The sequence below is a fragment of the Balaenoptera physalus genome, assembly GCF_965194825.1.
Source record: "Balaenoptera physalus genome assembly, chromosome: 18".
Classification (NCBI taxonomy): domain Eukaryota; kingdom Metazoa; phylum Chordata; class Mammalia; order Artiodactyla; family Balaenopteridae; genus Balaenoptera; species Balaenoptera physalus.
The window spans coordinates 33,990,233-34,007,574 of record NC_138899.1 but is presented as its reverse complement, the minus strand read 5'-3'; the positions used below and the strand labels follow the sequence as shown (position 1 = coordinate 34,007,574).

The 17,342-nt window shown below is 36.5% G+C and overlaps 1 long non-coding RNA gene across 3 annotated transcripts in view; it reads left to right on the top strand.

Annotated features, from left to right (window-relative positions):
* LOC309647484 overlaps positions 1-16,554 on the top strand; it is a 126,157-nt gene extending 109,603 nt beyond the window's left edge. For all 3 annotated transcript variants that reach the window (XR_014256071.1, XR_014256072.1, XR_014256073.1), the window contains one exon: positions 989-16,554. This is a non-coding gene — a long non-coding RNA (uncharacterized lncRNA). The remainder of the gene's footprint in view (positions 1-988) is intronic.
* The last annotated feature ends 788 nt before the right edge of the window (positions 16,555-17,342 follow it).

Sequence of the window (17,342 nt, the reverse complement as noted above, 5' to 3'; positions counted from 1 at the left end):
AAATAATTTTCCTAATGTTAATTCTGCTGGAACAAATAATAGAAAATAAAGGGACTTGTTACTAAAGTGATGAGTTTCTAGAACCCAGACAGGCAACCGATACAGAAGCCATACTGCTCTACTAGAATCACTTTGGGCTAGACTTTGGTGTTGCTGTCAATGTGTTGGTAAATTTGAAAAACAGAAGTGAGGGGAGGAAGACTGCAGAAGCAAATCTGCACAGACAGACACAGACGCACACACTCATGGGTGCTGTAGATGCAGACGTAGGTGCAGAGTGCTGTGGGGAACAGACTCAACTCTCCTCTGAGAGGTCTTTGAGGATTTGGTGTAATTGATTACAGCACCTTATCTGAGGGTTTCTAATTCTGTGAGCCTGGAGTGCATGTAAGAATCTTCCTTTCTAGCAAGTTCTCTGGTATTGCTAATGCTGCTGTTGAAGACACACAGTTTGAGAACTACTGAATTAAAGAATGGGTTTGGTATATACAATAGTATTTTGAATAGGTTTGGTATATACGACAATATTTTCACCCTTATCAGATGGGGAACTCCTTTATCTGTGGCTGTTAATAAGAACAGTCATGTTACTGTAATGTGAATATTTTCCTGTTCTTGAAGCTATATATCACATTTAAAGGAAAATACAATCACTAGATATAACCTACCACGTGCAAAAATTCTCAGGATATTTATACTTCTACATGGCAAACCTATAGTTACACAAAATTGAAATAGACATAATACAGCAGTTCTTACATGCAAATTAGATAAATCATGCAGGTGTATGAATGTAAGCATATTTTTAGTTCAGCCTTAGATCTGTACACTCCTATCAACAGTCAACAAGAAAATACTTTATTCTCCAATTATTTGTAGGACCATATGCCACCATAGACAAACATCTCTAATTGCACTAAAAAATACACAAAAAACAAAAAACAAAAAAAACCTCTGTGACTTAATCTCCATTTAAACAACTCCTTAGGAGCTTCCCTGATGACGCAGTGGTTAAGAATCTGCCTGCCAATACAGGAGACACGGGTTTGAGCCCTGGTCCGGGAAGATCCCACATGCCACGGAGCAACTAAGCCCGTGTGCCACAGCAACTGAGCCTGCTAGCCACAACTACTGAGCCCACGTGCCACAGCTACTGAAGCCTGTGCGCCTACAGCCCATGCTCGGCAACAAGAGAAGCCACCGCAATGAGAAGCCCGCGCACCACAACAAAGAGTAACCCCTGTTCGCCACAACTAGAGAAAGCCCACGTGCAGCAACGAAGACCCAATGCAGCAAAAATATAAAATTTTGATTTTATAAATCAAAATAATAAAGTTCCCTTAAAAAAAACCCATGTATTATAAACAACTCCTTAGATTAACTGACACTGAGTATTCCCTTGATACAATGCAGGAACTGGTGCTACTGCCACAGGGGATGCTCACAACCGTTGGTGAATTTCTAGAACTTCCGGCCCCTTTCTGCTCCTGCCAGGTGAGCTGAGTACTCATGCAGGGTCAGTTGCTTGTTCTTGAATCTGTTTTGGCAATTGTTCTTATTATTGTAATAATATAATTTAATAGTATACTGCATAAAGATTTTTCATATAAGTAAAACATAAAATTTAAAAATGTCATTAAAATGGTGTCAATTCAGGTGGGGACAAGAGAGCTGCAAAAACATGCAGAAAATATAAATCTAAAAGTTTTTTTTGTAATCATATTGCTTCGTGAGTTTAATCCACTGTAAGAAAATCAATACATAATATCATAGAAATGCATTATGAATATAATTTATGGAAGAAAGATTATGTTGGGTTTTATTGGGATAGGTCCATTTTCAAAGGAAAAGTATTTGCCCTATATTGGAATATTTATAAATAAATATAGACTTGGTTTTAAGTTAAAATAAAATGGTCAAGATTGGTATGTTTATCATCATCATCATCATCATCATCATTCTCTGCTTTAACTTACTCTGGTAAAGATTGCTAATTGTCTAGCCAAATAAGTTGTCACCTTCTTGCATAGTAATAGAGTGGTAGCTGGCATGTCTCTCTAGGAATACATTTCCTATTCACTCCACGGCATGCAGTTAGTTGTGACCATGTGACTAAATTCTTGGCAATGGCATGTGACCATAAATGGTGGCTGCCAGTTCCAGACCTAGTTCTTAAAACACTGCAGGGTCAAAGCTGTGTCACACCTTGTGTCTGTGTTCTTGCTTCTTCATAATTATACCCCTCACAAGTGTAAGAACGCAGATGAGACACAGCTTTCACAGAAATTAGAAATACATCCTAGAGAAGAGCAGAAAATGGAGAAAGCATAGGTTTCTGAATAATCATATGAAGCAAGGAAGCCTCGCCACATGAAAAAAGAAAACAACCCTTTAAGCAACTTCAGTTGGACTTTTTGTTGTTTTTGCATTAACTTAACTCTTTGCCCTAATACCCCTACTTTTTTTTTACTATTATATTACTAAATATGGCTCCTGAGTGGAAGAGAGAATTTCTACTATATGGGAAGAACTCTACAAACTCCCTAAAATTAGAAAATTTTAACTGTCTGAGAATTATATTAAAATTTTCATTTCTCAATTTCTATTACATTTTTGTAGCATACAAAAAGTCTCTCTCTTAACAAAATTATTAAAACAAGTAAAAAAAGAAACACATCTATGCAGAAAATTAGAAAGGATCAATAGAAAAACTGGAACTAATGAGCAGTTATAACAAGGTTAATATCAAAAATCAATTGCTTTCCTATACCAACAACAAAGTGGAATTTGAAATTATAAACACAATACCGTCTACATTAGCATCCAAAAAATTAAATTCTTAGGTATAAATCTAACAAAATACTTACAAGATCTATATGAAGAAAACTCTAAATCTCTGATGAACAAAATCAAAGAAGAACCAAATAAATGAAGAGAAATTTCATGTTTATGGAAGGGAAGACCCAGTATTGTCAAGATGTCAATTCTTCCCAATTTGATCTATAGATTCTGTGCAGTCTCAGTCAAAATCCTAATAAGTTATTTTATGGATATCAACAAACTGATTCTAAAGTGTATATAGAGAGGCAAAAGACACAGAATAACTGACATAATACTGAAAGAGAACAAAGTTAGAGGGCTCACATTACCCAACTTCAAGACTTACTATAAAGCTACAGTAATTAAGACAGTGTGGTATTGGTGAAAGAATAGACAAATAGATCCATGGAAGAGAATAGAGATCACAGAAATAGATCCATAGAATTATAATCAACTGACCTTTGACAAAGAAGCAAAGCCAATACAATGAAGCAAAGATTGTCTTTCAACAAATGGTGCTGGAACAATTGGACATCCAATGTAAAAAAATGAATCTAGAACAGACCTTCTACCCTTCTCAGACTTAACTCAAAATGAGTTATAGACTTAAATGTAAAGTGCAAAAAAAAAATCCTATAAAATTCCTAGAAGATAACATAGGAAAATACCTAGATGGCCTTGGGTATGGCAATGACTTTTTAAGTACAACACCAAAGACATAGTGCCTGAAAAATATAATTGATAAGATGGACTTCATTAAAATTAAAAAATTCTGCTCCACAAAAGACAATGTCAAGAGAATGAGAAAAGAAGCCATAAAAAGAATAAAATATTCCAAAGGACACACCTAATAAAGAACTGTTATTCAAAAATATACAAAGAACACTTACAATTCAACAATGAGAAAACAAACAACCAGATTTTAAAATGGGCTAGTGACCTTAATAAACAGCTTGCCAAAGAAGATATATAGATGGTAAATAAGCACATGAAAAGATGCTTCACATCATACATCGTTTAAGGAAATGCAAATTAAAACAATGAGATACCATTACATATCTGCTAGAATGGCTAATGTCGGGAAAACACCAAGTGTGGTGAAGATGTGTAGCAACAGGAACTCTCATTCATTGTTGTTGGGAATGCAAAATAGTACAGCCACTTGGGAAGACAGTTGGGTGATTTCTTACAAAACTCAACATACTCTTACTGTATGATGCAATAATCGTACTCTTTGGTGTTCACCCAAAGGAGTTGAAAACTTATCTCCACAAAAAAACCTGCACACAGATGTTTATAGCAGATTTATTCATAATTGCCAAAATCTGGAAGCAACAAAGATGTCCTTCAGTAGGTGAATGGATAAATAAACTGTGGTACATCCACACAATGGAATATGATTCAGTGATAAAAAGAAATAACAAGGAGGAGCCATAAATGCATATTATTGCATGAAAGAAGCCAATCTGAAAAGGCTACATACTGCATCATTCCAAGTATATGATATTCTAGAAAAGGCAAATCTGTGAAGACAATAAAAGATCACCAGTTTCCAGGGGTTGGAGGGAGGGATGTAATTTTGTTGAGTTTTTTTTTTTTAAGGCACTGCCATAAGCCATATCTTTTAGTTATCCAAAGCCAATTAGCAAATTAGCAGGTGAAAAGAATGTTCTGAATCTAATGATCTCTATGATCCCTCCTTATATGAACTATTTAATTCTAGATATGAAAAGATATGAAATCAGCTCTTATCTTATAAAACATCGTCCCCTCTTTCACTCTTCTAGGTTCTCAAACAATTTGATTTAGGGAATGAATTAGGAAATTTTTCTTTAAGTGACTGAGATATGTTTAATGGGTTATGAGACTTTGAACAACAGATGTTATTCTAAGGCAGAAAAAAAAATCCTAAAACTCAGGCCTTTTTGCCTATGATTCTAAGTTCTTTGAATATTGTGAGGGACTGATACATAGCATTTATTGTTCAGAGTTAGGTACTATATATGATTGTGTCATACAAATATGGAATACGGCATGGCTGTGTTAGTCAGTATTCTCTATGAATTCCTCTTGTGATCATGCAGCTGTATCTGTATACCTAGGTTAGAATGGCCTATACCAAGGAGGAAAAACTCCAGGGAAGGGCAGTGAGAGGAGACAAATTTGAAGTGGCATCTTCTTGTTTAAGCTTAGACTGAAATTTTGTATCAGTGCACTGGGTGATTGACTTATTTTCCACTGTTATAAAGTCAAACTTTAACCACTTCTACTCCAGAGTAAACATCCCAATTCTGTTCATTCAGATTATATTTTAACCCTTCAATCATCTATGATTTCCTTTAAATGGGAGGGTCTCTAAGCTCTAAAATGAATATTCTTTAATTATCATTACTCAATATGTCTTCTGTATTCTGTTATGAAACAGGATTCTGTTATGTAAGAATAAAGGGCTTTTGCAGGAAGAGTTTGATCCAAAAAATTTTTAGTAATGATTCAAATAAGTAAAATGTGAGTTTATAAAGCAGGTTGGTTAACAAAACAATAGACACAGTACTGACTGCAAAGGAAATCTCATTCTAAACAATGCAGCGAACCTAGAGAAAAGACACATGAAAAGAAAGGAAATTACTGAAGCTGTTACACATACAACATGCCCAGCTGGGAGTCCAGCTGCTCAAGGAAGCTGGGGATTCTTGATCTTTGGGAGTTCCTAATTAGAATACAAGTTAGAAATATAATAGAAAACATAAAAGAAATTTAAAATTAGTCTTAGCTCTTATTTTGTCTCTTTAAATGTTAGCAAAAATGGAGTTATAGAAGCTTGGCTAAGTAAGCAATAAATAATTTTTATAACTATTGACTTCTGATACCTATTATGCTTTGTCAAATGTTCCCATATTCCATCACACATTTATCCCTACTTTCCAAATAGGCATGCTTACCAATAGCTTGTGAACTGCATGCAGCGTTTGAAAGCTGCTGTATATGAATCAAATGGCATGTACTTAGGATGCATTTATATATTCCTTAAAAAAGCAGATTTTTCTTCCATTCGGCGCACATTACATACTTCTCTAAAGGTTTTTGCAATACACGAGTCTTCACAGGATGTAAATCATAGTGTGCTAGAATAAATGTAATAGAAATTGAATCCATGGTACAATATTTTGCACAGTGATAATCACCTATAACCTGAGAGCATATAAATATGTGAATAATTTATATTTTTATTTTAAAGAACCCAAATAAATATGTGCCCATATATTCTGTTATTTACGGTATTTCAAATTACTCCTTTACAGGTTTATAAGACTAACATGACCTTCCCAAGGTCTACGTGAGCAATAGGAAAAGATCCAAAGCAATTACCCAGAAAATTAAAATTAAAACAAAACCAAAATTAACAACTCTTACTTTTATGCAGTTGTCTGGGTATTTGAGGTAAATCATGTTTACATCCAACTTTAAGTGAATGATTGCTTTCATTCTCCATTTTACTGCTAGTGAACATTATTTTTCAAGGCTGATCAGTATGCAAGACACTGTATTCTCTGATTGATCAGTATGCAGGGTTGGATTACTCCAGAGAACATTTGGGCATTTTCACTATGTCCTGTGGATTAACCTGCAGAGTATGCACTTTGGAGGGCAGGTACTGAGGGAGGAAACAAAAATGACTTAATGGTCTGGCACTGTGGAAGTTTGATCAACTCTCTGAGTGGAGGTCGAACCTTCTCATGAAATTACTTGCCACATAACAATGATCCTAAATTCCTTTGGAAAATAAGTGTTCTACATCATTAGGTCGTAGAGCATTAAAACTGGTTAAACAAAAAAATAGTGGCATTTATTTTTAGTTTTTGAATTATAAGATCATACTACTATTTATTCAGCTCTATTGATTTTCTAATAGTAGTAGTTGTTCACTGATTGTGTGATATACTTAGGACGGGAAGTATATGGGTATCTACTGTATTAAATTCTATTGTAGACTTTTTGTTGTTAGTAGCAAGATTCTTCAAGAGATTTCTGTCTTGGCACTGTCTACTGGTCTTCACCCTATTACATGAGAAGGCACATGAGGTTTTCTGCAGATTATCTAGTGGTTTTCCAAGCATAGTTTAAAAAAAAAAAAATCCACTGCTGCAAAAGGATGGAAGGAAATCCTTCTTTAAAAATTTAGTGTAGCTTCCAAAAATTAAGTGAAAGTTGAGTATTCTAAATTCTAAGTTGAATCGTATTTATGAATCTTGAAAAAATTCCTGAATTTTCTCTTATTCTTTGGATTAGCTTACATCTTTGAAATTGGATAATCTCAAGGGAATAGAAAAAAGGGAGGGGGAGAATAGGGAGGAGAAATTTTGAAGTGTTTTATTATGTTGTGTAAGAATGAATTGTGATATGTGGATATGTAGAAAATGCAACGGTAGAATCTTACAAAAAGTAAATGGGTTTAAGGTGCCCTATACAAGAAATCTAGAAAGAGTCATGTGAAAGAGAATATTAAGGGCCTCATAAATTTACATTGTGGGAGTTTGGGATTGACATGTACACACTGCTATATTTAAAACAGGTAACCAACAAGAACCTATTGTATAGCAAAAAAAAAAAAAAAAAAAGCATTGTGAAACAAATGCACAAAATAGAGGGACTCATATCAAAATATTGATTTGATTGAAATGTATGTATTCAATCAACATTACTTAATTCTGACAGCTGGAGCATCCAGTTGTATAACAATGTGGGACAAATATAACTTCTTTTCCAAGGCTACCAGCATGAGCTCCAAAGCAGCACCTGGGTAAAAATGGAATGACATTAATCATAACCATAATAAAATTTTTTATCTGATTCCAGCCTCCATCTCTACTGTGGAAAAACTTTCAAAAGCAAATATGTTACCTAGGAAAAGCTGACACATTAACCCACCATTAACATCCACGTATGCATTAACATTTTGTTCTTTCTTATTAATTAACATCATGGAAGCTGGAGGATGGTAAAGTGTCTATGAAGAAGCACATGAATAGAAAAAGATGTTGAAAAGGTGTCAAGATAAGCACTACGGAAATTTTTTCTTTCACTTAAAATTTGACATTGGGTCTGAATTTTCCTCCCCTGGATAAACCCTAAGGTTATGGAACAGAGTTGATCAAGTTATTTTAAGCGATAGAAATGTTTATTATCTGGATACATTTCGGAATAAAGAATTAAGACCTTTAGCCAAGCAGATTTTACCAAAAACAAACAAGCAAACAAACAAAAACAGACACACCCCCAAAACGAAAATCAAACAAAAAAATCCCAGGAAAAGTAACCAAGCAGAACTCAATGGCAGCTGGAGCCACAATAGGGTTGATCTTCACTGCTGTAAGAATTGGTGCTGCTTGTGGTGTACGGTAGCTTTCAAAACCCCACAGGCTTCTCTGGAATTCTGACAGTAGGAGAGCATGACCACACCTCCTCCCCCCCACACCCCCTTCCCCCTAAGTACGTACTGCTGGTGGGATTTGGCACTCCCTTCAGTCTGCTCTCTTCTGGGTTTGTGCTGCTTTTTCTCACCACCACACCTTCTGCTCTTCCCTCAAAGCATCTGTCTACTCATATCCTGCTTCCTTATATATTTGACTCACTTGTGACCTTCACCCCTCTTTGTTTCTTCTCTGCATAATGGTTTCTGGTGGTATATTCTTTTAGCTACTTCTCCCACCACTAGTGATTAATTTCCTTTGTCTTTCCAAATTCCTATCTCTTAAGTCAGAATCTCCATTTCTTTCTGGGTAGTGTCATCCATAATAGGTGACCATATAGTCAGAGCCATTTCCCTTAGATCAAGTTTTGATCGGGCAGATATCATGACTAGCACATGAGTGGTAAAACTATTGGAAGACCAGTTATTTATTTTTTTCGAATACTATTGTGATTTAGATCTCTTAAAGCGGGCATGAAACTTAAGTGTTAAAATCACGATTTCTGAAAGCTGACATGTATGTTTAGTGACATCTAAAATATAATTGGATTATCAGTTTATATGAATTGGGAAAGTTTATCTTCAATCCCAGATACAATTCTCTTACCCTTTAAAAAGCATGGTCTGACTTGTGACTCAACATGTAAAGAGCTTGGAAGTCATCACTTCTATCCTTGCAAGAAGAAACTGGACAAACAGAAAATCAAGGACTGTTCATTGACTCTTCAGGGAGTTGAGGTTTCAGAGCAAACAGAGAGACAGGTGTGTCCAGAAAGATACAGCAACTAAGATCTGCTGATCTGGAGCAGAAGCTGCCAGAGCCATAAATTGGTAGAAACGCATATGGTGACTTTGATGGGAAAAAAAAAAGAAAATTGGAAGTGACTGTAAAATTTTTCTCATTTCCATGAGAAAAAGAAAGAAAGCCGCAGTGCAATAGAATGACGTTCTTCCAGTACAGGTTTACCAAAAGAGAATTTCTTCTTGGGGTAACAGGCAGGAGACATTGTTCAAAGTAAGCATTGGAATTAATAGGGTTATCCAGACTTGTGAAGTATTGCATTAGTAATTCAGTAAATACACTGAATGAATAGTCTGACTTAAAATGGAATTTTTGGGAGAATAAAAATATTTCAAATGTTTTAAGCTAAACATGCTGAAAACCAGTATTGTCTAGAAATCTCAATAAAATCTAGAACAGTGCAAGATGCAGGAGATGAGAAGATGGCACAGACCCAGTGAAAACTAATTAAACAACTGGATAAAAACAGGGAGGGACATTTTCCATAGGTGCAAAATTATGATAATTTCCTAGTGAGACTAGATTAGAAGTGGCTGTCAAAATCCTACTGAATATTATTTATCATTGGCTGTGTAAACTGGTTATATATTGGTGAATTTATATGGCTTTCAATTCCTAGTCAATTCCCTAGTGTAAGTTCAGTCATTTTAAATTAGAGTAAATTTATTGATTTAGATAGACTTTACATCATAGAATAATTTCAAGGCTTTGCTACAAATATATTTATTAATTAAGGAAATATTTTTTCAGATCCTCTTATGTGTTAGGCACTCCATGAGACACTGAAGAAACAAAGATGTGTAAAGCACAGTTCCTCTCTTCAAGGTACTCTTAGGCTATTGAGGATATTTAGTAGTATAATTCTTTTGGTTATAAGTGAAAAAGCAAAACACAGTCACAGACCCAAACTAGCTTAAACAAAGGGATTCTGGATTAAATAAATCCATGTCACTAAGATGGAGGAGTTGAGGACTGTTTTCTCAGGTGGGATCCATCCTTGGCTATAACAGGTGAGAATGAAAAAATGTGTGCATATTGGTCAGGTGCGGTGAGGTGGGGAATGAGAGGGCATTCCAGGAAGAAAGGGCAGCATGAACAAAGACATAAACTCAAGTGAGGAATAGCAAATTACCTGCAGGGGAACGGTAAGTAGTTTCATGACGCTAAAGACTGAAATAGAGCAAGGAGTGGTGGATAATGAAGCCGCAGATGTTTAAAAGTGCCAGATTCGTGTAGCCTATGTCATGGCAATGACAGTTAATCCTTTGGTTGTTAGAGAGCCAAAAGGGAATTTTTGGAATGGAGGATAGAATCAAATTTATTTTTTAATTAGTGATTCTGACTAAAGTGTGGAGGATGGCTATAGGATGATCAAGAATAATGGCAGGAAGGGCAGTTAGGATACTGTAATAGTCTGGATAAAATTGATCAAGGCCCGAACTAGGCCTCAATGATAGTAAAAACAGAGACAGAGAGAGAACTGAGGAACTAGTTAGGAGGTAAAAATGAATGGATATGGAAATTAATTGGATGAGGGAATGAGGGACAGGGCTTGGGGTGACATCAATGATCTGTCCTGGATTTCTTCCTTGGTTGCCCTAGATCAGGGATTGGCAAACTCTTTCTGTGGGACCAGATAATATTTTAAGGTTGTAGGTCATAAGATCTCTGTTGCAACTACTCAGCTCTGTGGTTGTAAGTGCAAAAGCAGCCAGAAACAGTGTGTGAATGTATGGGATGGCAGTGCCCCAATACAACTTTATTTTCAAGCAGGCCAAATTCACAGTGGGCCAAATTTAACCCTCTGGCTGTAGTTTGCTGACTCCTGTTTTAGATGAAGACTGGTGTCATCATTTGGTGAAAGAAAAGGAGAAAAAGTAAGAATTTGGGAGAAGGTCTAGAGATCCCTGTTGGATGTTGAGTTTAAGAATATCTGCAGAACATGGATGGACTTGAAGGGTATTATGCTAAGTGAAATAAGTCAGACAGAGAAAGACAAATACTGTATGATATCACATAAGCAGAATCTAAAAAATACAACAGGACTTCCCTGGTGGCGCAGTGGTTAAGAATCTGCCTGCCAATGCAGGGGACACAGGTTTGAGCCCTGGGCTGGGAAGATCCCACATGCTGCAGAGCAACTAAGCCCGTGCGCCACAACTACTGAGCCTGCACGCCTAGAGCCCATGCCCTGCAACAAGAGAAGCCACTGCAATGAGAAGCCCACACACCAAAATGAAGAGTAGCCCCCGCTCGCCACAACTAGAGAAAGCCCACGCACAGCAACGAAGACCCAACGCAGCCAAAAATAAATAAATAAATAAAATAAATTTATTTTAAAAATAATAAAAATATACAAAAAACTAGTAAATATAACAAAAAAGAAGCAGATGCATATAGAGAACAAACTAGTGGTTACCAGTTGGGGGGGCAATATAGTGGGGGAAATGGGAAGCACAAACTATTGAGTGTAAGATAGGCTCAAGGATGTATTGTACAACACGGGGGCGATAGCCAATATTTTACAGTAACTGTAAATGGAAAGTACCCTTAAAAATTGTATAAAAATAAAAAATTAAAAAAATATATCTGCAGAAAATTCAATAGGTTATGTACACAGATGGTTGAGTGTGGGAAAGGGTGTATGTATATATATCAGGACATCAAGAGATCAGGAGATACATACTTTAGATTCTTCAGCATAAAAATGGTTTGAAATCTTGAGAGTGGATAAAATGTTAGTGTGATGAGGAATGTATCTAGAACAGAATACTAGGAATGTGTGTATTTTTAGAAAGTTCTGTTCTAGAGGCTGAAGATATGAAAGAGAACAGTACAGGCATGGTTATTTTTGTCTATTGGAGTTCCCAGGGTAGGTGGAGAAAAAATGGTTGAAAGGATATCTAGAAAAGTCATTCTACCTGAAAACTGTAATCAAAATTGTGGTGCTTTCGCTGGCCAAACCAAGTAAGCAGTGCCCTTTAAAAAAGATGCTCATTTCGTGTTAGCTCTATGTCTGTATATACCTCAGTTTACTGTGACATAACAAAACCTGAAAAACAGAGAAATAAAAAATAATAAAGAATATCTGTAATTAGCACTATCATATAAATGGTTTAATTTTATCCTCCATGATCAATTTTATTATAAGGATATCCATAACATTTTACCTTGTGATTCAGGTATTACTAATGTGTTCAATTTATAAATGGGAAAGAGAATCTTAGAGACATTCGATGATGTTTCTATTATTTATCTAGTATTTAAAGGAACCAGAAAAAATAACCACACTCTTCTAAAAGCAAATACTGTGGTCTTGCATCAGGCCACGTTACTTCACTATTTGAATTAAGGAAGCCAACATTTATGTTATGTTGAGTCCTTATTTATCCAACTGTAAAAGAAGCAATCTAGAAAGGTAGATGTTTCCACATTTCCCAGTTAGGAAACGTTGGGAGGGAAACTGCCACAGAGTGATTCATAAAACCATGGAGAAGTAAAAGATATCTCATTGTTTTATTTTTGAGCCCACATCTCTCCTTGCTGATTTGCTCTGAGGAGAGAAAAAATGGTAACCTCATTGTCTGGAGTGCTAACGTGCTAAGAAATGACTCAAAGGTGGATTTCCATAGGCTGTGCTCCTGCCCTTGTCTCTGTGTTGTTCCCTGTAATTGGCTTGCCCCCTCTCTCCACAAAAAAGCAAACAGACCCTGTATATCTGTTCATATTGCAGATTATAGATCTCTAAATGAGCTCTCTTTTGCAAGGGTAACAAATAGATAATAATGGATTCATTGTTTGAATAGGAGTTTCTCCCAGAAAAATTTGGGATCATAAAGAAGAAGGGGGAATATTTCTTCTCTACGACATGTTATTATTTCATCAACTTTCGCATGCCACAATCTTTGGGCTGAACCTAATGGAAACCAGAGCCAGCTTCTGGAAGGATCTGGTGAACCAAAGTGGAAAGCAGGGGCTATAATGTGTGTGTGGAGGGGGGTGGGGTGGGAGGAGCCTTCTGGAATTGCTTAAATCCAAACAACAGGGCTGCCTTTTGCAAGTAAATTTACCTACCCAAAATGGCTTACTGAAAAGGACAATGCCATTCCAGTGGCATTCAGGGGCATTTCAGCTTAACTTAAAGCCTCTATGGTTTCATGTGTTGGAGAAACTATCACATTGCATACATATTTGGAAAGATTTGCTGCCTTCATTGAGTATATTCTTGGTCGTCACTTCCAGTAATGTCTAGAACATAATGGGAGCAGGTTGAACAAGCATGAACTTTGGAGTCGGATAGACTAGAGTTCAACTCCTAGATTTACCATCACGGGCTATATGACCTTAGGCAGCTAACTTAAGATCTCTGAGCCTCAGCTCCCTCCAGAAAAATGTGAATTATACCTACCATAAATCTGAGGCTAGACGCTTGACAACTTCCAAATTTTACTGTCTTAAGATAACAAAAGTTTATTTTTCACTCACTTGAGCACCTAACACAGGCATACCTGCTGAGGTAGCTCTCTTGAGCATTTCTTCTCTAAGGTGCAACTCAGCAACCCAGATTCCTTCCAAATTGTGGCTCTGCCCTCCCCTAGGTCCTTAAAGTCCTCTCTATTCAGCTGAAAAACAGAAAAAATACCACAGAGGATGGTAATTCGGAGGATTTCATAGATCACAGCTGGAAGGGGCAAACACTTCTTCCATCTCTATTCCATGGGATAGAATTTGATCACAAGAAAACTCCTAAATTGGGAGGCTGGGAAATGTAGTCTAACTACCCAGCAAGAAACGTGCTGCAACTAGGGTGAAACAAGAAAGGTGCTTAGCATGAAAACTTAAGGAGCCACTCATTCTCAAGGTCAGGCAAGGGCAGAGTCTTGTGAGTGCAGGATTGGTATTTGCAGGAACCTGAGAATGGGTGCCTCCTGATATTTTGTATCCCTAGATGTCTCACTTGCCCCGCCTGAGTCCCGGCCCAAAGGAAAGAATCTGAGGAGAAAATAGCCAGTCTCTCCACATCTATCTACCTGTCAAGACTACTGTGAAAACAAATAAAATGTTCACTGTCTGATGGTTACTTATTTCATTACCTCATATAGAATCAAAAATTATTCCCTTCTCTTTTTCTCTCCAATTATGCTGCAATAATTAGATTTGTACATTTAAAAAAATCTTTTGCAATTATCCCTTAACTTAAAGAGTGTCAATATTATTATTCTGCATTATTTTAAAATAAGAATTTTTAAAACATCAAATAACTTAAAAATTTTTGACAGTTTTTATTCCAACCACTAAAGTATTTAGCAGCAGGGTATAAACTAGCCCAAACAGTATACAGCCCTGGAGCCTTTCTGCAACTTAACTTCTCTGAAAAGAAGTTTTGGTCTATACATCACGATTTTTTAATGATTGTTGGACTCACAGCAATTCTTTCAAACATTGCTCCCTTAAAATGCAGTGAGGCATTGTTAGGGTGTGCTTTCCCATAATGAACACATTATAGAATCGTTACAGAGGAGAAAAGACAAGAATGGCTATGGTGTAATCTGCAAAATGTTTCCATGGTTCTAATGTTGGTCATTTTAGGGAAACTACCAACAGGCTCATGAAACAGTAAACATGCATTCTGTACTTAGAGGAGTAGTTTTAACTTTCAGGATAACTGATTCCACTTCAGTTTATCTTACTTTATGTCCCAAAGAGCTCTTTGGATTTTGACAGTTTATGAGCAAACCATTCTACAAAATGTGACCATTGATCTGCTATTGAAAGCGAAGGATGCTTTGTGGCAAAGCTGCAACTAAAACTAGCTGCTGTTATGAGTTGATGAAGTTTTTATTGTTAATTAAGTCTTGAAGAATCTCTTCATCTCTGAAGACTACTTTACAGCAATCCAAAGTGACGCTGTTGTTTTGCTTTCGCCTTTCCTTGCAGATGTTTCCTGGAAACATTTTCGCTCACCATTTATTCATTTAAATCAGTCAATAGACATTCACTGAGGCCCTCTTCAGGCCAAGCGAAGCACTGAATGCGACTGGATACACAGACATAGCAGATTAGAATGGACCCTGTCTTCAAGAAGCTCCTGGTTCAGTTGAGGATAGGAAGGTGTAGAGACACAGCTACAGAATGTTGCAGAGTGTGTAAGTGTCATAAAAGAGGTCAAGACAGAGTCTTATCCATAGAAGCGAACAATATGAGGCTTCATGTAGGGATGGCATTTGAGCTGGAAGACAACACAGCCTTTGAACTTGCAGAGATGATGGTGAAGTATGTGGCGGCAGTGACAAGGAGGGTGCAGAAAGAGAGCAGGAACAAAGATATAGCGGGGGATCCTCATATCAAGGGGTTTTTTCCTAGGCACACTTAGATAAGTTATAATTAATAATAATTCATAAATGGATATTAATAAAGACCTCTGAAATATTGTCATAATGTCACACATAGAGCATGATTGATTCTCTTCATAATCACAGAATCAGAACTTCTGTGGCCCACCCATTTAGAGACAAAATTCTCAGCAAACACTCCTTTCTTTCCTGGGCCTTGGAAAATTTATCATCTACCTGAACCTGCCTGTAATATGGCTTTACTTTGAAGAAAACCTCAGATATCATATAATTTCATCCCTAAGTATTTTAACATGTACTGCTGAAAAATAAGCACTGTTTTTTAATACATTCACAATACCATCACACCTCAAAAATTCATGATATTTCCTTAATATCATCAAATGTTGGGGAAATCAAATTTCCCCAATAGTCAGTCTCATACAGTTTTTTTTTGAGTTAATTTGTTCAAATTGGGATGCAAGGAAGGTCTATGCATTACTTTTGGTTGGTGTATCTCCTAACTCTTTCACTGTACGTGTTCCCCCTTGTAAATCATTTGTTGAAAGAGTGGAGTGTCTCATATTCTACATTTTGCTGATTGTAGAGGCACTCTGATTGGCCACAAACTTGAGTGAAAGGAAACCAACAAATTGAGCAGCCACTTTCCTCCATCTACCCCTTCCTGTGCTACAAAACAGGATTCTTCTGATCTGGCACTGTTTCCCTTTCTTCCTGACCCTGACAACTCTTCCCTAACTCAGTCCCCAAAGCTAGTCCTATGTTTTTCTAAATATCTCTTAGTGCCAGCCTAGAACCATTCACTTCTTCAACTAAAATTACTCTCATTTTCTAAATCTAACGTCTGCATCTTTTCTAGTCGCACACTGGGATTTTGCTGCTTCTGTTCAACCTAATGAATCTTGTACGTGATTCTAATGTTTTTGCTTGCCAGGGTTTGCTTTCTACATGGCTGAATCCTAGGTTCTTATTTGTCTTTTAATTACAATTCTTTCTGCTCTCTCAAAATCTTATTTGTTACTATCATGTTCAATTCCGATGTCTTCTTTCCATTTTAATGATGGCAGTTCTCAGCTTTGTTACTCCGGGTTCTTCATAAAGAGAATAAAGCATCAAAAGTACAAGCAGGGTGCACTAGCATGCACACATTTGTATGTGCACAAATATGTCATTTACATGTGAAACAAATGTAAATATCACTTACCTAAGAATCAAGTCCAGCTTATTTTTTAAAAGAAGAGAGGAAGAACTAATATTAAATGTCATTAAAACAAGATTGAATTTGTTTCATTACCCAATCAATAGCAAAATTCAAATTCTAGACTTTGAAACCAAACCTTGCAAAGGGGAAACCCCTCCAGCTCACTTTTCTCCTAATGCCTTGAATACATACCACATAAATTAATACAGAGGCTAGATCTCATTTCTCTGTGTTCCCTAAGCAAAAGGACAACAACAGCAGAGGCTGCAGCTACATGGAAAGAGCTTTCCTATTGGCCAAGTATCCTGATGTGTTGCCTGGTACACTTTTGAGAAAAATATTTTGCTTTTTAAAATAAATAAGCAGTCTATTATCACGTGGCACATGTATACATGTACACACACACATACACCACAAACACAGACACACAAAAAACTCTGCATGAAAAGAGAAAGACTTCTGTTTTACTGTGGTGTATTTCTTTGAGTTTTTCAGGCAGGCCCTTTTGTCCAGACACATCTAGAGCAGGGTTCTTCAAACTGCAAATCACAAATCATTGGTAGCTTATTAAATGAATTTAGTAGATTTTTTTATATTGAAATAGAATAGACTAGAAAATAGCCTTTATCACAATGCAATAAATTTACATTCTGCTTGCAAAATTTTTGTTTCAGTTGTGTGTGTGTGTCTTCTGGG